Source organism: Lissotriton vulgaris, chromosome 4_1 (assembly GCF_964263255.1).
Source record: "Lissotriton vulgaris chromosome 4_1, aLisVul1.2, whole genome shotgun sequence".
Lineage (NCBI taxonomy): Eukaryota > Metazoa > Chordata > Amphibia > Caudata > Salamandridae > Lissotriton > Lissotriton vulgaris.
Genome location: NC_141691.1, coordinates 1128381970 through 1128403248, shown reverse-complemented (window position 1 = coordinate 1128403248; position 21279 = coordinate 1128381970).

The window sequence follows — 21279 nt, the reverse complement described above, 5'->3', positions numbered from 1 at the left end:
GATTCCTGCCCTGATTGGCTCATCGCGTTGGGAGCAGCGCTGGTGACCTGCCATGGCTGACGATCTGCAAAATTCGCCTACAGCCAAGACACGTACTCCCATCATTACAAAACTGCCGGTGCCCGCCCTGGGGGCCTAGGACTGTGCCAGATATCCTGCCAGCCCTGCGTGTTACGGCCTGCTTCCTGTCGTCTGTCCTCCCTCCTTTTCCAATCCTCCACTAAGGTGGCGCTCCTGGGCTATGGTGGCACCACACTGGTCTCATCCTGCTGGCATTTCTCCTCCCCTGACCAGCTGTGTACACCTCAGGACCTTATCACCTCCTGCCACGCGCTCAGCCCTCCCGGGCCTTTAACTCACATCGCCGTGGTCTGAAGTTCCCTCCCCGCCCTGGGCTCCGCCGGACTCCACTGCAGATGCTTTCTGCTTGACTATACCCTTCCGGACGACCACTTGTTGATCCCCGCTCTGCTTGGCTCCTCGCGTTGGGAACTGTGTTAGTGACCTGCCTCAGCTGATGCTCTGCGAATTTCGCTTACTGCCTCGAAACAGGCTCCCACCATCACAAAACTGTCGCTGCCCGCTCTGTGGGCCTAGGACTGTCCCAGATATCCTGCTGGCCCTGTGTTTGGTCGCTTGATTCCTATTGACTGGCCTCCTTCCTTCTCCAATCCTCCCCCTCGGGCCTCCATTGACTGTGTCTCCTGCAGTTGCGATTGTTCTCTTCTTCTTTGAGCGGCCCCTGCCCACGTTGTAGTGTCAGAGCATGTGGAAGGCTGACCCCAAACAACCAAAACTTGCCTTTGTCCAACGCAACCAAACACAGCAGGATGGGGCAGCCACTGAGGTGGGGGAGCTTAACACCCAGGATGACACCAGCCCAGCCAGGGAGGACGACTTGAAGGCCATCATGTTAGACGTTAAATCGGCGGTTACTGGTATTGCCACCCAACTGGATCATCTCTCGGCCCGGCTGGACAAAGTAAAGGCCAGGGTCGACTCCCATGATACGCGTATGGCCTGGCCGGAGCAAGAATTTCTGACGCTGAGGACGCAGCGGCGCAGGACCATCATAAGCTCCTTCATATGGGCAACATTCTTGAGCTTATCTTAAACAAAAATGAGGATTTGTAGGCGTGCTCCCGTCGGAGTCACCTTCGCATCACAGGAGAGCCCGAATCAACCAACATCGCCAAAATTAAGAACTTTATGGAGCAACTCATCTGTGAGCTCTTTGGAGAGATCCTCTCCCCCTTTTTCATCATTAGGCGTGCTCACCGCTTACTGGGTCCTCGTCCCGGCCCTGGACTACCGGCCCAGCCCATCATCGCCTAGCTGCTGAATTTAAGAGACCGGGACTCAATCCTTCGCGTGGCCAGGGAAAAGGGGGAAATCCACCACCAAGGGTACTCTTTGGCTTTTTTTCCCGACTACACAATGGAGGTGCAGGATGCCCGCCGAGGATTCTTCAGAAGCATGACACCTCTTACTCTCGGGCATATCCTGCTAAGCTGCTTGTCCGACAAGGCTCTGAAATGCAAATCTTCACAGAACCACAGGCTGCTCTAGCCTTCACAAAGAAACTCAACAAGACCCAGCGATCTCCACCACCTAGCGCCTGGTTCGGAGGTGCTGGTGACATGAGCGATAATGACTGACTGTTGCCTCCTGCTTTTGACTCACTGACTTCTTTGCCTACTAATGTTGGGTGGCCCCCTGTGGCTGCACTTTAATCTGTTTCATGTTTTATATGTGTCTTTCCCCTCTATTGATGTGCCTCCGATCCCTGTTGGCTGGGCTCAGGGCCTCGTTGCAGGTACGGGGGGTTCGCATCACCCCAAGGGTCAGCTGTTTCCTCCTCATATCATCACTCGCTGGAGGTGCCCCTTTGTGCCATTTACTACTTGCCCATTGCAACCACACACCTTGGGTGTCCTGGATTCCCCTTCACCTGATTTCCACCGATGAGCGCACTTTTGTATGGCTTGGAGTCCCTGTCTCTTTGTCAGGGGTGCATGCCGGGCGACACCATGCCTTCCTGGGATGATTCCCGTCCAGGTTATCGCTTTTTTCCTTCCCAGTTGCGGGTTCCTTGGTGGGTGGGTTTGTTTCCACAGCCTGATTGGGGGGGTATGGTGTGAGTAGTGGGAGGTTGGGTTATTGGGAATGTTGCCTCTGAATGAGGCTTTTGTTTTAATCTTGCCTTTAGCTCTTTCCTGCACTACAACTGTTGTTGCTATGCACTTCTTGTTATGTTCTTTACTGCACTTCTCTACCCAACTGCACGAGGTTCTATATGTACTTTTAACCTTCCTCGTCATTCACTTCTTTGGCATGGTGCTATGACAGATACCTCACTATGGACCTGGAACGTCTCTGGTCTTAAGACCACCGTAAGGTTTGCCTGGTCCATGCCCACCTTACCCAGCATAAGGTAGACATTTGTTTCATACAGGAAACCTTTCTGCTGCCCGCTACCTCTTTCAGACTACTCTCCAGGCTCTGGGGCAAAATACATTCCTCCTTTTACTCTAACTATTCCTGTGGGGTGTCTATCCTGCTGCGCAGAGGGCTTCCATGGCAACCTCCCAGCCAATCATTGACCCTGAGGGCCGCTTTGTCGTCCTGCACGGCTCCCTCCTGGCCCAACCTGTGACCTTGGCTGCGCTATACAGTCCCAACAATAGCGACCCTGATTTCTTTGTACATGGTTTGGCACAACATCTCCTCACTGGGCCCACTGTGCTTCTTTGGGGGGGAGACTTTATTATGTCTACCATGCTAGATCACTCCGGACCACACACTTCCCATCAACAAGCAGCTTCACTATTGAGCTCTATTCTCACTGACAACTCCCTGTATGACACGTGGTGACACACTCGCCCTGAGGCACCCGAAGGCACTTGCATGACAGGCTCCTGTGGCTGCTGGTCCCGCTTGGACCTCTGGATTACTACTCTGGACGCATTTGTGTGGCTCACCTCTGTTGAGAATATGGCGCGCACCCTCTCAGATCAAGCTCCTGTTCACCTCTGTCTGCGCCTCCCTCACTCCCCATGTCACGCGTTCTCTTGGCGGGTTCCCCCTAACGGGCTGCGGGACTCTATCTTCTGCGATGAGATACAAACCGCAATTAAGAATTATTTCAAGCTGAACAAGGGCACTGATTTGCCCAAAGTGAACTAACCATGGTCATGCCATGCTCAATTTGAAGTTTGCTAATTTCTTATGAATAAAATGTGTATAAAAAAACTTGTATTTTATGGATTGGTGACAAATTCTCATTTTACTCCTGAAACTGTCCAATTTTACGGAGATTTTCTTCATATAGAATGCTCAGAACTCTTTGTGAATATGACACGTAAACTTAGGGAATAGCTATTTACTATGAATAATATTTCTGATGCTGTTTTTGTATTTTTTGTATCTGTGTCTATGACATTTCTCATTATATTTTCAAAATGTCCTATGAGATTTCATGTACTACATTTTTTTATTATTTCTGTTCTAGAAATCACATGTTGAGTAATCTTAGTCACTATTTGTTATTATGTTTAGTACTCTGCTAATTTGAGTAAGAGGTGGTATCCCTTACTGCTGGGTCAACTAGAGTGAAGGCACTGAGCTGTCAAGGTAAAACATGGGTTGTCTGAGAATATTGGGTTTCACTTGATTATTGGGGTTCAGCACCCACAATAATGCACATCACTGATTAACACAAAACAAAGTATTTTAGAACAACAATCAATAAACCTGATAAGGGTAATTTCCAATCAATTCAAGCAGATAAATCGGAGGACCTATGGAATAGCCATTTTGCCACTCATTATAACATTGCAACAAATACAAGTAAACTTAATTCTGTAGCAAATGGGAATGAGAATGGACACTTTATGTATGCACTGTAGACCAGTCACTGACTTCTGACTGAGAGTGATCCGGTCCACATTTTTTGCAAAAAGTGGAAGCACAGAATGGAGCTGAGAGGGTCGAGAGTGGCGGGGCTGGGAGCGGCGGAGAGTGTGGTAGAAACCGTTGCAGTCGAGCCAGTGGAGCCACGATACCTCGGACATAGAGGCCGTCGTGCTGTCGAGCCCTCACCCTCGCCAGTAGCAGTGGCAACACCACCGAACCCTCTGCATCGCAGAGCAGCAGCAGGGTATAACGCGGCAGGAGCCACAGCGGTGAATAACGTGGCAGGAGCCGTGGCGATGAACTACGTGGCAGGAGCCGCAGCGGTGAATAGCGCGGTAGGTGCCGCTGAAGTGATCAACACGGTAGGCAGGCGCGCAACAACCATTGGGCTGGAAGGGCTTCAGCCCCCCCCGTCAGGTTCCGTGGGCTGGGCTGAGGCTGCCAGGCAGTAGTCAAGGTTCATCGAGGGTATTACTCGATCCGTTCTAAAGCCCTGGCGGTCACAGCTTTCGTCTGTGTTTATCCTATTTACCGTTCTTTCTTTTAGTAGACTCCCCCGCATGACCCTTTCATTCCTTAATGGCTGCATCTGCATGATAACAGCGGGGAGACTGGCAAAGTTAAAGGGTTTAAAGGTGTGAAGTAAAGTCGACCCCGGCCCCCTGCCCCGTCCAGGAATGAACAGAGTATCCTGCAAACACAAAAAGGAATACACCCACATCACAACAGATTTTTGCAAAGAATGTAAGGGAGAGATGATTCTAAAGTGGGATATGCTATACATAGGGTTGCCACATTTTCAGATGGAAATGGGGACGAGGCTTGTTAGTGGATAGCAATTTATGAACAAATCTGCTGTTAGTCTGTTAAAAAAGAAATCACTCACATCTCAACTTTTTTGCTCAGGCAATTTCATTTTATTTTATAATGTCATCAAACAAAAATGACAGGGGTTTAAAATGAACACAGGGGAGCGAGTGTTAGAGAAAGTATAGTAGTCTTGAGGAGTTCGCAATGCACACTCGGATATTATAGACAATAATAAGACATCATCTGGAGCACAGTGAATGTGAAGCTGCAATTATTGCATTGAACAACTGAGTATTAAGTCATAAAGTCAGGTCATCAAAAATGTTTAGAGACAAATATTGAACAGCGAAGAGCAAGACTCTGTTAGCTTTATTAATAATTTAGGAACTGTGAATGTTGCTTGGTAATAATTTTGATGTAATATATGCAGGGCAACCGAAATTCTGCAGGAGGGGAGAGCCAAATTATGCACTAAGATTGAGTAAATTATGTGGCATAATGCTGCACATTTTGTGATAGCATTACAATATTAGTTTGTAATTTTGACACTTTTTAACACTGTCTAAACATTGATTACATCTCATTAATACCAGTTTAAAACCCAAACACAGAAATAAGCAACAGAATGGTGACCAGTCACCATTTGCAAAGGTCCTTCCACTGCGTGGCAACATGTTGCTGCGTTTTTAGTAACTTTTGAACGTTTAAGCTAAAAACATTTTTTTTTCTGTTAACATCTGCAGATTGTGAGGCAGATGATAGTTTGTGGCAAATGCAGCAAATATTTAACTATGCGAAAAAAAAACACAGCCATACAGTTGCATACCTCCAGTGGCTCTGGATATATACCTGTATTAACTGCTTGATCTTCGTATTTCGAACAAGAATAACTATGAGCTTTTTTTAAGTTCCAAGGTTTTTTTTTACCGGCAGTTACTTCAAAATACCCGCTGTTTAGGTAACAGACTGGCCAGGTGGCAATCCGATGGGAAATTACAGCATGGAGTGAAACATGGATGAAAGTGTGGCAGAGCTACTGTGCAAAAGTAACAGGCTATAGGAGTGAGGGAGGGAGCAGGGGGAAAGGTGAGTGTATGAGGGAAATAATCAGTGAGAAAAAGTAACGCTCAGCAAGAAAGAGGAAGGGTGGACATGCATGGAAGAAGGTAAGAGATAGGGGAGAGCTGACAGTTGAAGATTAGGGCATGGAGGTAAGGGGTGCAACTGCAACTGCGGACACTGCTGACATATTGAACCGATATTGCTCATTATAAAGCATACTCATGCAGCTCTGGTAGCAAAGATTGACACTCTAGTGCTTGATGTAGGATTAACTCGGATCAGAAGAAACTGGCAGTTTTAGTTTCAGAAGCCAAAGAAAAACTGACAAGAGATCAGAGTGCTCTGGAAGCACTTTGAGAATGTGCAAGACAGAATCTCATTCCTTGAGTACTGAGACGAAAATGAGGAAGGAAAAGGTATGAGGACCAACATTCAGATAGGGGGCCTCACCGAACAAAGAGCTTTAGCACTGAATGTTTTTTGGAAGGGTTACTAAGTATAACACTTGCAACCTATTACCTGACAAAATTCTTCTCAGTTGAACAGGCACAGGCCCATATTATAACTACTGCCATCCAAAGGGCCAGCCAGAGCTATAATAATGTCATCTGCTGCTACTACAGAGTTTGCTCAACTTTGTTTCACTTGCCACAAGAGAGCTAACTGTTATACTGCAGACAAAGCGGCATAATCTTGCAGTGTGCTAGGCAAGATGACACAAGCACTGCCAAAAAGTGGGCAGGCCGGGCAATTTTCTTCATGTTTTGCTCCTTGAAGAGGCCATGCAATGCACTATAAGTGAGACTTTCGGCATGATGTGCAGCATTTTTCAGAGTGAAGGGTTAACTGTAATCATAGTCATGCTATGAAACAGACCATGACCATGCTGTGACAAAAGTCTGGCTTCCAGTTGACAGGTTGTGGTAGGCAAGCATGCCTAGGCAGGTGTATTGAGCCTCTTATATGAGACCTTTATTGTTATAGATTCAGCATCATTATGGAACATTAAACAACATGCAAGAGAGGTTTCTGCACAGTTTGCATCCTGAACAATTATTTCTAGGTGCCTTAAAATATAATGATCCTGAAAAAGGAGCCACAGTGAAGGAAAGCAATTGCACAGGGTCAAACAGCTTAGACATTATAGATAGCCAGGTTCTTTGGGACAGGGCACCACCATAGCTCCAGACTGGCCTGGATGGCCCATACACAATTGATGATACACAAGTACTGATTTCTGCAGAATACACTCCAATGGTGCAACAACAGAGGAGAGCATATCTGGAAGTTAAGAAACAACTCCCTGAATTACACCTCAAGTACATGTTTTCATTCTAAGCGGACCTGAAAGACTTGTACAATGGGAAATTTGCATCTACACTGATACATCCGCAGTATGGAAATGGGCTGAAGCTCCGACAAACTCTGGAAGCCCTATTTATTGGTCATCCCAGAACTGATTGAAATCCCTACCGCAACGTAGGGGAAAAACACAAAAGGTTGACAGACCATCCGCTACTCTACACAAGCTGAGAGGGCTGCTGCAGCAGTGGAGGCAATCCATGCATCGCTGGGCTTATCACCAGTGGCTTAGGAGACAGCACATTGGTGATTAGTGGCAACACAAATGACCCGGAAACTTTCCTGAATATGGGACGCGTGGCTGAAGCTTAGTACATGTGCAAAATAATAAGGCCCACTGCCTGCTCTTAGTTAAACTGGCCTGGGTTATATTGCCTTTTAGGATTCACTCATGGAAACCTCAGGTGGCTGTGCTGTGAGATGCAACATTTTGGGGGGCTGTGAGGGATGCCAATGTGGACTATTGTAGGGAAAGTGGAGGTACATTATGGAGAGTGCTGACTGAATTCTAAGTTTTAAAGCTAATGATTCGGGCAGTGTGCATCAGCATAGTAATTGGGGCACGAGTGCTGCTAGAGAGGGCTCAAACTTTAATCATGCTGCCGCAAATGACAGAGATTCTAGTCGTGATTCTGCAATTTGTCTGTGATAGTTTTGATAGGACTTTGAAGCAACCACTCTCTATGATGAATATATTTATTTATTTATTTATTTATTTGAGCGATTTTTAGAGCGCGCAAATACCCAAGGGTGTCTCGGCGCTATAGTTGCAGAACTCTCATATGGGAAGGGGAGGTTAGGCTGAGAACAACCAAGTTTTGCGTTTTTTCAGGAAATTGAGTAGGGTCGGAGCAGATTTGATGTGGAGGGGCAGCGTATTCCACAATTTGGCTGTGGCGACGGAGAAGCGTTTGTCGCCCCATTTAGCTCTTCTTGTTCGAGGGACTCTTAACAAGTGGGCTAAGGATGAGCGTAATGTTCTTGGGTGTTCGAGCGGGCAGAAGGCTTGTCTTAGAAATAGAGGGCCTCGGTTGTGGATAGCTTTATATGCTATGCATAAAGCCTTGAATTTGATCCGACTCCTCACTGGCAGCCAGTGTAGCTGTCGGATGTAAGGGGAGATAGATGAAAATTTAGGGATAGATAACAGGGTCCTGGCTGCTGCATTTTGCACTGTCTGCAATTTGTTGAGGACCTTTTGTTGTGCGTTTAGTAGCAAGGCATTACAGTAGTCTGTTTTGGAGAAGACTAAAGTGCTGACTAAGGTTTTGCCTGCAGATGGAGGTAGGTATGGGGTTAGGTTTTTGATCCTTTTTAAAATGTGGAAGGAAGAGGAAACCACCGAATTAGCATGCTGTTGGAAGGACATCTTGTTATCGAAAATTACTCCTAGGTTGCGTACCTTGGTCACTGGTTCTGGAGGTTGTCCCATCTGAGGTGGCCACCATTGCGGGGACCATGTAGGTTGCAGCCTCCCGAATGCCATCACTTCTGTCTTATCAGAATTTAGTTTAAGACAATTGGATGACATCCAGGAGCTTATTGCCTTCATTCCGTTTTGGAAGTTGGCTGCCACAGAAGTGCCGTCATTGTATACGGACAACACCAGTTGGGTGTCGTCAGCGTAGGTAGTGAGGGAAATTCCATAGGATTTTATGACCCTCGCCAAGTCAGACACATATATGTTGAAAAGTGTCGGACTTAGCGAGGATCCCTGCGGTACTCCACAAGGCAGAGAGAAGGTCTGAGAGATGTAGTTACCCATTTTCACTGTTTGCAGGCGGTTGGACAAAAATGAGGCAAGAAGTTTTTTGGCTTTGTCTTTTATTCCTATGGCCGCGACACGGTCGATCAAAGTAACATGATCGACCGTGTCGAAGACTGCGGAGAGATCTAAAAGTATCAGTATCGCAGCACCTCCGTTATCCATTGTGGACCTTATCTCGTCCGCTGCTTTTAAGAGCGCAGTCTCTGTTCCGTGGCCTTGTCCAAACCCAAACTGGGTGTCGTCCAGTAGGCTGTTGTCATGTATGTAGGTTGATAGCTGAGTGTTCATGATTTTTTTAAAAATCTTAGCAGGGAACGGGAGGCATGCGATGGGTCTGTAGCTGGCAGGAAGGAGAGGGTCTAGGGTAGGCTTTTTTAGAAGAGGTTTAATGATAGCCTCCTTCCAGACAGAAGGGTAGATGCCAGTTGCGAACATTGCATTGCAGATGGTGGATAGTGAAGGGGCAATGGATTCAGGGATGAGATTAAGAATGCCCGGAGGGCAAGGATCAAAGGGTGAACCTGATTTGGTTCGGGCAATCAGGGGTTGGATGAGTTCTTGCGTGGTGGCTTCAAAGGCTAGGAAAGCTGGGACATTATCGGAGGTAGGTTTCAGAGTGGAAGTGGGAGAAGGGTCAGGGGAGAAAGTGGTGAAAATGGCTCTGACTTTGTCTTCGAAGAATTTGGCCAGAGCGTCCGATAGAGCCTGTGATCCTTCTGGGCGAGGTGCGAGGGGATTGGATAGGTAACTGACCACCTGAAATAGTTTACCTGTCGAGTTTTTGGCCTGATTTATTTGGTTGGTGTAGTAGATGGTTTTCTCTGCTGTTATGAGTTTTTTGTAGTTGGATAAAGCGGTTTTGTATGTGATTTTGTCAGGGGGACTGAAGTGGCGGCACCACTGCCTTTCTAGGTTCCTGCAGTATTGTCTCTGCAGTCGGAGCGGTTCGGTGAACCAAGGAGCAGAGGGGAGTTTTCTACTCCGGTGTGAGATTTTGATGGGTGCTAACTTATTGCAAGCTACATTTAAGTTGTTCAGGTAGTTAGCAGATGCTACTATGGGATCCTGCTCATTTGGCATTAAGCTGTCCCGCATTATCTGTGTAAGATGGTCCAGATTAATGTTTTTCCAATCTCTAAAATTGGTAGGCGAAGAAGGTGTAGAAGGGGAAGTGCTGGAGTTAGTTGGGATGGAAAAGCAAACAGCAACATGATCCGTCCAAACTAGTGGGGTCACCCTGCTGATGGAGATCTTTGGGTTGTTGGTGAAGAGTCCGTCCAAGGTGTGTCCCGCCTTATGGGTGGGTTCTTTAACAATTTGTAAGAGACCAGCTGCCGCTAGGTCATTGATTAGTGTTGAAGTATCGGGGTCCTCAGTGGCTTCTAGATGAAAATTGAAGTCACCCAGAATGGTGAAGTGTGGGGATCCTATTGAAGCCTCGATTAGGTTGTCTAAGAACGAGAGGAATTTGGATCTGGACCCAGGAGGGCGGTAGATTAACATGCCTTTGAATGATGATCTACCGGAGAGGCCTATAGTAAAGAGCAGTGCCTCGCACTCGGAGTAGTTTGACTCTGTTGTTGTTATTTTGAAATGATCTTTATAAATAATAGCTATTCCTCCACCCTTTCTTTTGGGTCTGTCTAGCTTGCATACGCAGTAGTTGCTGGGCGTAGCATCTCTGAAATCAGGACCGGAGGAATCGTCACCCCATGTCTCTGTAACAAATAATAGGTCTAATTTATGTGAGTCTATGAATTCGGCAATTTCAAATTTGTGTTTCGGCAAGGACCGTACATTTATGAGTGCTGCTATACAGTATAAAATCCTGGGGCAGCTGCTAGCAAATAGATTGTTGCCTTTGCTCTCTGTCTCATGATCAAAATGGCTTCATTTTGGACAGTTAAACTTGAACTCTCAGAGAGTGGTTTACTCGATGGCAGCCCTCCTAGATGTTTGCCAGCAGTGGCATCCTTGCCCTTTTCAAAATTAATACAATTTAATTTTCTTCATCAAAACTATCTCACTCCAAGGAAGCTCAGAAAGATATGGAGATTAAAGATTAATCTTTAAGACATGAGGGTCTAAAGACAGATTTGATCATCATCTGTCTTTAGGAGTGCTGTAATCTATTAGACTACTGGAAACATGACCCAAACAACAGCAAAAGTAGTGGGTGAAAGAATAGACTGTACTTGGAGGGTGAGCAACGTGGTGTTGTTGCCTAGAGCCAAAAGAAGGAAGACTATTCAGGTGTGCAGATTTGACCATAGTGGCAGCAACATGTAGCGTAGCTATGCCATGAAGAGCAACAATAGCACTTAACAAAAAAAACTGTTTGAGGAAGACAAAGAAATGGGTGGAGGCAGAATGTACAACAGTGAGAAACTCAGTTATACACATTTATGGAACAGAGAGGCGGAAGCAATAATGTTGTAAACTGAACGACTTTCGGATTATAGGCCACCCTCAATGACCGGCCCTCCCAACTGCATAAAAGACTATACTGGTATGTGGTTAACAATTAAATATAGACTGTATAAGAGGCAGAAGATAATCAAGGGATGGACACACACTACTCACCGGAACAGCAGATACACTGTTGAGTTTGATAGACTCACGACCAGTGAGAGACACAGTTTACTTGGGGTCCAAATCAGTATCCTATGGTATTGCATAGTTGTGATCACCCGTTAAAAACAGGTTAAAGCTGACCCCCAACACAGTTTTTTGCATTGTTTACTGAGGTATACATCTTATTGTCTGCACTTATGGAAGGATTGGCTATGTCACATAAAAAGAACATTTTAAAATAACAATGTATGTCCTTTAAGGTGATATTCATATGCACTGTAATAACATGATTGTTTTAAACTTTATAAAATGTTTATTAAAATACCAATTATTTGGTGCAATATAGCATTGAAGACAATGCCCTGGAGTGTCTTACCTTTTTTTCTATCTAAGAGGGCATAAACAGTCCACATCCCGCTATTTTAGTTATGTTCGAGACCTCTCAATTGCAGATTCCCACAGGGCTTTTCTCTGAGCCCTACATTGTTTACTCTTTATCTTATTAAGTTCCCTTTATTTATACAACCCTTTAGTTTCTCTGTGATGTCCTACACAGATGATATCATAGGATCATTTTCTTCAGCAATGATTTGGGTTCTGCTAAGAGAAATTATGATCTTGCTTTTTCACAGTTGCCTCCTGGATCAAGTCAAATCAAAACTCAATAGTGTCAACACAGAGGGCTTCATCTTTAGGGAACCTTCCCTGAATAGATATGGTCTTCACTTTGGTGGGGGAGCTGGACCCATCGCCCACTCAAGGTTGACTCAGCAAAAAATCCCAAATTCATTTTCAACGACATTTTCTCATTCGTTCAACCGATCAGGCACATTTTCTTCTTGCATTAACAGCATTCTCATGCTATGCAAAACTATCTCTTCTTGCAATCATAGTACTGCTATCAATTCAACTATTTTCTCACAACCAGATAATGGAAGTCTATCTTGGGCTTCCTGCTTTCAAATCATTCAAAACCATCCTGCAAGCCTCATCTGAGGCCTGCCCCCTTTCTTCACAATCTCTTCTCACTCACTGTTATACTGTCTATTGCCTTTGAATGTGAAACAATGTGACTTCAAAGTGTTCTTCCTAGATCTTGGCACTCTCCATAAAGCAGATTCTCTGCTTCTTCACCATTGTATCACTCTATATATTCTTTCCAAAATCCTATGCTTTACAGAAGTCAACTGCCTGCATTCCTAACATTAGGCAAGTACCTCTTGGATGCTGATACTGCTCCTTTCTGGCATCAAAGCATTGGAACTCTCTCGCTCCCGAGCTCCAGAGACTCCAGTCCTCCATAAAAAAGTGCCTTTTCCATATTAGTGCATTCTCCACCTCTCCTTCATTTACTGCTCAGCCCCAGGCTGGTTGGTTAGGGAAAAAGTGCACTTCACATATTAATTTTAATCATTCATTTCATTCAGTAGAATAAAAACTATAGAAGTGTGCTTAAACTGCACTATTTGCCACAATTTTTCGAACCACTCTGGGAGGTGGGACGATGGAGGAACCCAAATATCTTCTAAAAGTATTTTGAACGGCTAATGGGTTGAAGCCAATACAATTGACCTCAGGTGTTTTACAGTGCATCATATGTCATTAATTGTTGGCAAAACTGTAATTATAAAAAAATGTCATGTGAGAGTAGGTAAACTCATTAAATGTGTACTAAAATACAACATTTAATAATTGTTCTACTAGAATTCCTTGAAGGAAAGTCCTAAACTTCCTGCAAAACTTGTTAAATACTATAATGAATACATTAATGTTAGAGCCCAGCGTGCTTTGAAATGAGCTGTAATGTATAGGCAAAAAAATAAACCCTATGCGTTATACCACCACAAGGACAGGATGACCCACCAGCAATTTTTAGTCTGACTCTGAATTTGGCTCCGCCTCCAGCATTTGAAGTGTTAGCCCCCCCCGAAATTTGGGTCTAGTTGCGCCCCTGACGGTAGGCATCGTGGGGTTGTTTAAAACGGCAGGAGCATTAGCAGCAAAAGATAAATCTGCTGTTAAACTTTGATCAAAACCGGCGCATATCGTAGAAGCTGGTAAAGATAGTAAAGCGTGTGCCTGACACTTATTGAGCTCAAAGTAGGTTTGGCACCGTTGACATTTTAGCTGAAGTGGCACCAGCCGATGCATGGAGCAAGCTGTAGACACGCGTAGATAAACAAGTTGGCCAATCTCTACAGTCATACATATGTTGGTCATACATATTGGTCATACATTGGATATATATTAAAAAACATTGTTTAATGTGGCAGGTTCCCCGTATTCTCCTGTCCGCTGGCTTCACTAACCTACGGAGAGATCGTTGGAGCTGCAATATCGCGCCCCTGACCCTTGTCGACCTTTAACCCGAGAGTGATCAGGGAGAGGCTTGTGTTACCTTAATACCTCAAGTACCTGGACCCGCTCCACTAAGAGTACGATATCCCATCAGGCCCTTGCGAACTTTGAGAAACTGTAAGTGGCGTTTGTAGACTCTGAAGGAAGTGGTGCAGAGCAGAGAAGAGTAAAGGAAAAGTAAAGGAAAAATGCCCCTGAAAGGGAAGCCACGAGGGATTAAAAAGACCCCGAAAGCTGCTGTACCAAGAAAAGTTAACAAAAAGTACCAGCAACAAAAGACATTGGAGAGAATCAGTACAGATTCCATGGAAGAAATATTGACACCAAATAAACATGATTGCCCATCTGCCCCAGTAGAAGAAGCGAGTGGGACTTCCCTAGGGCAATCTATAAAGAAATTTGTGGGGAAATATTTTAAAAAGAATCCTGAAGTTTGCGAATATTCCCTGCCCTTGAGGGGAACCAAAGATAGAGACAGTATGAGCAGCCAAAGGACTGGAACTGGAACGGGAGTAATATTGGGTGTAACAAATGACTCATTCCAGCCTCTAGTTTTGGACTAAGGGGGGATAAATGAAGGGGAAATGTTGGAGTTGGAACCCAGATTATCATCATCACCTCGTCTGTCCTGCAATAGAAGGGTAGAAGAGAGCCCAAGAGTATATAAAACACCACAACAGGAATCTAATAGTCAGGAGAAGAGGGTAACTGTAACTCCCCAGCAAAACTTTAACTCCCCAGATACCCTACAATCATCCTTGGCGCTCGATATGATTGCGTCCTCTGAATCATCTCTATTAGAGGGGATGTTCTTAATGGAAAAAACTTTCCAAGTAATATTAGAAGCTTTAGTTGAGAATAATGGACAAGGGAATTCCCATAAAACTCAATTACAACTGATTGCAGAAGAGTTAAACCAAATTAATAATTGTATGCCAAATATAGTACGCCCAGTAGCAGAGAGGAGGGAGCAGGAGGTAAATCTACCCCCATATGTCAACGAGAATAAAGTCACACAGGTGAATGAAGTTATACAGATTTAAAACTCCCCGACAGTGTACATTTCAAGGTGCCCTATGAGGGTAATAAAGAGGAGTGTATACAAAAGATCTAAAAGGGATAGGACCATGAAGAAGAGTAGAAAGATCAGAAATAAGGCACAGAGGGGCTCATGCATCAAACTCCCGTTTTGCGTTTCCAAATTTGCGAATTTTACCGAATCGCAAATATGGATTCGCAAAACGGGATGCATCATAGAAAGTGCAAAATATTTCCGATTCGGTAAAAATCGCAATTTTTACCGAATCGCAAATATTATGTGACTTCAAAATTGCGAATTCGCTATTCCCATTGATTCCTATGGGCCAAAAGGCCCATAGGAATCAATGGAAATTGCGAGTGGCACTTAGAAAATTTCATGGGTGCAGGGGGGGGTCCAAAGGACCCCCCCCTGCACCCCTGAAATGTATTTTTAAATGGATGTTTCACACACACATGTCCTAAGGACATGTGTGTCTGTAACATGACATTGTTTAAAGTGTAAATTAGTACATTTTAAACATTTTTCGCAATTTACCACGAGGTTCAACCTCGTGGTAATTTGCACTTCCAAACCTTGTTCTCGCAATTTGATTTCAGAATGATGCATTGCATTTAAGGAATCGCAAATTTGCGATTCCTTAAATGCAATCGCATTCTGGAAAGTCGCAAAATCAGCGAATTTCATTCAAAAATAATGATGCATCTGAATAAGCACTTTTGCATTCGCAAACGGCCGATTTTAAGGAATCGCACCGTTTGCGAATGCAAAAGTGCTTGATGCATGTGGGCCAGAAAACGTTGCGAAAGACAAGGGAAGTATACCGAAGTCAGAATATAACAAGCATTTGCAATGCAATAGGTCTCGCATTAGGAAAGTTTGAGCTATTGGTATTGTAAATGACAATTTTTTTATTTATATTTTGTTTTTGAAAATAACTAAATTAATAGCTTTGTCATTTACAATGCCAATAGTTATAACTTTCGCAAATGTGACACCTATAGCATTTGTAATGCAATATGTGTTGTATTTACGTGACTTACATGTATTGATATTACAAATAACAATGGCTTTTGATTTTTTTAAAATAGTTAATAATTAAATAAAAGTTATTGTAATTTATAATGGCAATAGCTTAAAGTTTGGTAAATAACTTTTGTGAAGATTATGTTCAGTGTATTTTATTGTGACGAAATTCCAAGAACAGAAGTGAAATATTAACATGTTTTTGTTACATTTGTAATAAAGCTTCAAACATTGAGAGAGCATATTTGAACCAGGCGTTGTTGAATGGTCGCAGAGATTGAATGATGTGGTGGTGGTGAGTGATGTTGTGATGGCAAACGAGTGATGCTGTGGCGTTCAGTGATGCTGTGGTAGCACATAGTGATTTTGTGAGAGTGAGGGGGTGTGAGGGTGAGGGGGTGTGAGGGTGAGGGGGAGTGAGGGGGTGTGAAGGTGAGAGGGGGTGAGGGTGTGTGTGAGGGTGAGGGGGTGAGGGGGTGAGAGGGTGAGGGGGTGTGAGGTTGAGTGAGGGGGTGTGAGGGTGAGAGGGGGTGAGGGTGTGTGAGGGTGAGGGGGTGTGAGGGTGAGGGGGTGTGAGGGTGAGTGAGGGTGTGTGAGGGTGAGGGTGTGTGAGGGTCCGGGGTGAGGGTGTGTGAGGGTGTGTGAGGGTGAGGTTGTGTGAGGGTGTGTGAGGGTGAGGGGGGTGTGAGGGTGAGAGGGGGTGAGGGTGTGTGAGGGTGAGGGGGTGAGAGGGGGTGAGGGGGTGTGAGGGTGAGGGGGGGTGAGGGTGAGTGAGGGTGTGTGAGGGTGAGAGTGTGTGAGGGTGAGGATGTGTGAGGGTGAGGGTGTGTGGGGGTGAGGGGGGGTGAGGGTGAGGGGGGTGTGAGTGTGAGAGTGTGGGTGAGGGGTGCAAGGGTGTGAGGGGGAGGGTGTGGGGTTGTGAGGGTATGGGGTGGTGAGGGTGTGGGGTTGTGAGGGTGAGAGGGTGAGGGAGGGTGAGGGGGTGACAGGGGGGGGTGGGGGTGAGGTTGAGTGAGGATGCGGGTGTGTGAGGGTGAGGGTGTGTGAGGGTGAGGTGGGTGTGGGTGTGTGAGGGTGAGAGGGTGTGTGAGGATGTGTGTGAGGGTGAGAGGGTGTGTGCGGATGTGTGAGGGGGTGAGGGTGAGGGAGTGAGGGTGTGTGAGGGTGTGTGAGGGTGAGTGAGGGTGAGAAGGTGAGTGAGGGTTTGTGAGGGTGAGGGGGTGTGAGGGTGAGGGTGTGTGAGGGTGAAGGTGGGTGAGGGTGAGGGTGTGTGAGGGTGAGGGCGTGTGAGGGTGAGGGGGTGTGAGGGTGAGGGGGCGTGAGAGTGAGGGGGTGTGAGAGTGAGAGTGAGAGTGAGGGAGTGTGAGAGTGAGGGTGTGTGAGAGTGAGGGGGTTGTGAGGGGGTGAGGGTGTGTGAGGGTAAGGGTGTGTGAGGGTGGGTGGGTGAGGGTGGGTGAGAGGGAGGGTGAGAGGGTGTGTGAGGGTGAAAGGGTGTGTGAGGGTGGGTGGGTGAGGGTGGGTGAGAGGGAGGGTGAGGGTGAGTGTGTGAGTGAGGGTGAGGGGGTGTGAGGGTGAGGGGATATGAGGGTGAGGGGATGTGAGGGTGAGGGGGTGGCGACTAGGGAGGAATGGACAGCAACATCCAATCTATATTTACTGAAAGGTCTTCCCATACACTGTTACCTATTTGAAGATCCTTAACCCACTCACAAATTGCAATTTCTGGCATTGCTCTGAAAGCAGGCTTAATAAGGCATGTAGAACCAGAGCGGTAGACACACATTGCTCCACGATAGGGTAACTTGCCTTGAAGCAGAATGAATAAAATTAAGCCATGAATGTTTTATATGCTAAAACAAATTAGCTACGTTATCTGCATCAACATTAGTTGAGAGGCCAAAGAACAGTGTAAGAAAAATAGGCCCCAGAGGTTTTATTTGTGTGACTTCACTGCATAACAAGATAAGACCCCTGTTATAACCTATTTTAAGGCACTGTGGGAGGAAGCGGGCCGTATATATAATTATACTTCAAAACTAATACAGATTATGTAAAAAGCGTTTTCATATGAAGAGTTATGAATAGTAAAAAAAAAGTATAACTACGTGAGTTAATGGATGCCCAACGCTTCAGCAATTTAATTAGCAGGCTTGAAATCCAAAAATAAATCCACGGGCTGCTTCATAGTTCAATAAGAGCACAGACGCTGCCCTTGTAGTTATAGGGAGGGTGCCGCCGCGCTGCCCGCGGCGACCCGGAAGCTCTTGGCCGGCCGGCCAATCCACTTGCGGCCGACCGGAAGTCCCGCCTCCCGAGGTCCGTGAACAGGCATGCCGGCGCATGGAGCGCCCTGCCGGTCCGGGGTAGCCCGGGTCCCCAGGAGGGGGCCGGGGAGAAGGAGGAATGTGGCGCCTGTTGCGGGGCTCCTCTGACCTGAGGGAGCCCCGATTCAGAAGAGGAGACGAGACGCGCCGCGCCGTGAGGAGCGGAGCGCGAGAGGAGCCCCGCCAGAAGAGGGCAGTCGGTGAGTGGGGCCCAGGGCTGATGTGAAGTGCGTGCGTGCCTGTGTGTATGCCTATGGGGGGGGTAGTGTGTGCGCGCGTGTGTGTGTGTGTGCGCGAGGGAATGTGTGTGCGCATGCGTGACTGTGTGTGATTGAGAGAGAATGCGAGGTAGGGGATAGTGTGCCTGTATGTGTGCCTGTACGTGTGCCGTATGCCTGCGTGTGCATGCGCGCGCCTGTGTGTGTGTGTGTGTGCGTGCGTGCGTGCATGCAGAGGGGTGGGGGCTGCCTGTGTCTGTGTGTGAGCAAGGGCTTTGCACCGCGCATGCGCAGCTATCAGACGCGCTCTCCCGAGGTGAAATCTGACATCGTCAAAGCGCGCGTCTGGTAGCTGTCCACATTCCTAAATACGGGCCACAATAGGTCTGAAGCAGACACCTTCAATGCTCACGCATTGAGGGTAGGTCTGCTCGACCTAAAAAGGGTGTTGTAATTGTAGGAAGCGAGGGACCACTGACAAATGAGATCATAAACAAAAAAGATCAAGTGATAGGAAAGTGATAAGCACATCAAAGAAGATGAACAACCTGGGCGGAAGCGCGCAAACTCAAGGTCGTGCAACACAGGAAAAATAGAAATTATGGGGAGCAGGGTGGGGGATGTACCAGTGGGTTCAAGAAGGAAGGGTGAGTCCCATTTAGAGTGAACAGGATGGAGAAGAGAGGGCACACAGCCCGAGCACGCTCCCATAATTAGGGGATGCACGAGGATGTATAATAATACAGAGGACCTATGTGTGTTTATGTAACCATGGGGGCAAAGGGGGGGGGGGGGAACGACAAAGGAAAATAAAACCCCTAAATCGTGCAAATCTATTGCAAATGCTGGTTAAATGCCCTACATTGGGGGAGGTTACATCTGAAGATTTAAGACAAATAGGCTTTGTAATTAGTTTAGAAGGATATGAGGTAAGTAAGGTGCTTTTCTTTTCTGAATTTGTAAAACAGTCGGTGGTAAAGGGGGAGAGAGACCTGGAAAAGGAAGGTATAAGACTTGTGCAGGTCAATGAAATTGAGAGAGAAGGGAATAATTTTGTGAGCTCTGTGGCTCTTTTTCACCATGCAGGTCTTTATCGAGAGCAAGTACAGTATGAAGCATTAGTCGCCCATGATGGAAGAATCTGCACATATAAAGATTAAGGATGGTTAAAAGTAACAATACCAAATACCATGTACAAGCCAATGTTGAGTAACTGATACGACCTCCTAACCAAATATTCATATAGTTGTGAGGACAATTTGTCCGGTGTGTTAAGTGAAGTGGATTAGGACTTAGGGTACTCGCACAGCCTACGGACTCTGTCTTGGAATATTGGTGGATATAAGAGAGAGCTAGCACAAGACACCTTTAGAGAAATGTTAGGTGTCTATGACATATTGTGTCTGCAGGAGTCCTGGTTGTGTGAGGTACCCATTCCAATAGATGTTTTTTTTATGGTAACTAAGGAGGCAGTACGAATGAACTTGGGCCGACCTTCGGGGGGCTTAATTACTCTGGTATCAGTAAAAAAAAGCTAACAAAATAAATAAGTTAAATGTGAATTATAGGTGGCTGTTGGCATGTCAGGCAGAACTCTACAGTGGGACCAGGACAAAAAGACACATTTTTGTGATAAATGTATACATCCAGCCAGGATCAATAACAGATTATGAAGTACAACTGTGCATGCTAGAGAAAGATTTGGAATCTATATGTATGACTAAAGAAGGATATTTGATAATGATCTTAGGAGATTTTAACCATAAACTAGAACCATCCCTTAGTGATAAATTGTTTAAGGAAATTTTAGCTACCTCACATATTCCTTATGCTAACTTTGGTGGCGTAGCTAGTGCCGTACAAGATAAATATTTGGTACAATTCCTTGGATCAATAGGACTATTCTGTGCTAATGGACGGACATATTTGGATTGCCCGGCAAAGAAGACCTTCCGTGCAGGGAATCAGAACTGCCCAATTGATTATGCTTTCATTGATGCATGGCACTTTAAGGATGTGGAACAATTTGAGGTATTGCTGAGTGAGGGCAGTGATCATTGGCCTATAGAATTGCTAATTAAGATGGAACGAGAGCCAGAAAGAGAAATAGTGATCCCCTTGCAGATTGAATCCCCCAGAACCATAACCACCTGTATAACTGAGGAAAGCCTGCAATTGATTAATAATTTGTTTATTGATTATACTGCTGTTGGTAATGTACCACAAAAAGGAAACATTTTAACATGGTACGAGCGGACTATCGAGCAGGTGGTAAATTGCCTAAAAATAAAAGTTAAAAAAGAGCCTGCCCATAACAACAACGGAAGTTTAAAGACCTGGTTTAATAATGAGTGTAGAAATTTAAAACTTAGGGGACGGAAATGGGAAAGACAGTTAAGATAAAAATCAGATAAGGAGACAATGGAGAGCCTTCGAGTGGCGAAATTGGAATATAAAAATAAAATGAGAGAAAAGATACTAGAATATAAATCCAAAAATTGGCAAACAATGTTAGAAGTGATAAACACAAACAATATAAGGTCTTTCTGGCAATTGGTAACAGAGGGCAAGGTACAAGGGGAAATGTGTTGTTTAGTGGGTGAAGATGATTGGGTTAATCATTTGAGCAACTTATATAGGGGTAAAGATTTGAGGATTTTTTTTATTTATTTATTGGTTTGTATAGCGCTGAATCACCCATGAGGGTATCTCGGCGCTGGGGTCGGCGGAACATCAGAACAGAAGAGAAGAAATTTAGAAGAGGTGGGTTTTTAACATCTTTCTAAATTGAATCAGATTGTTTCCTGAGCGTAATTGAGGAGG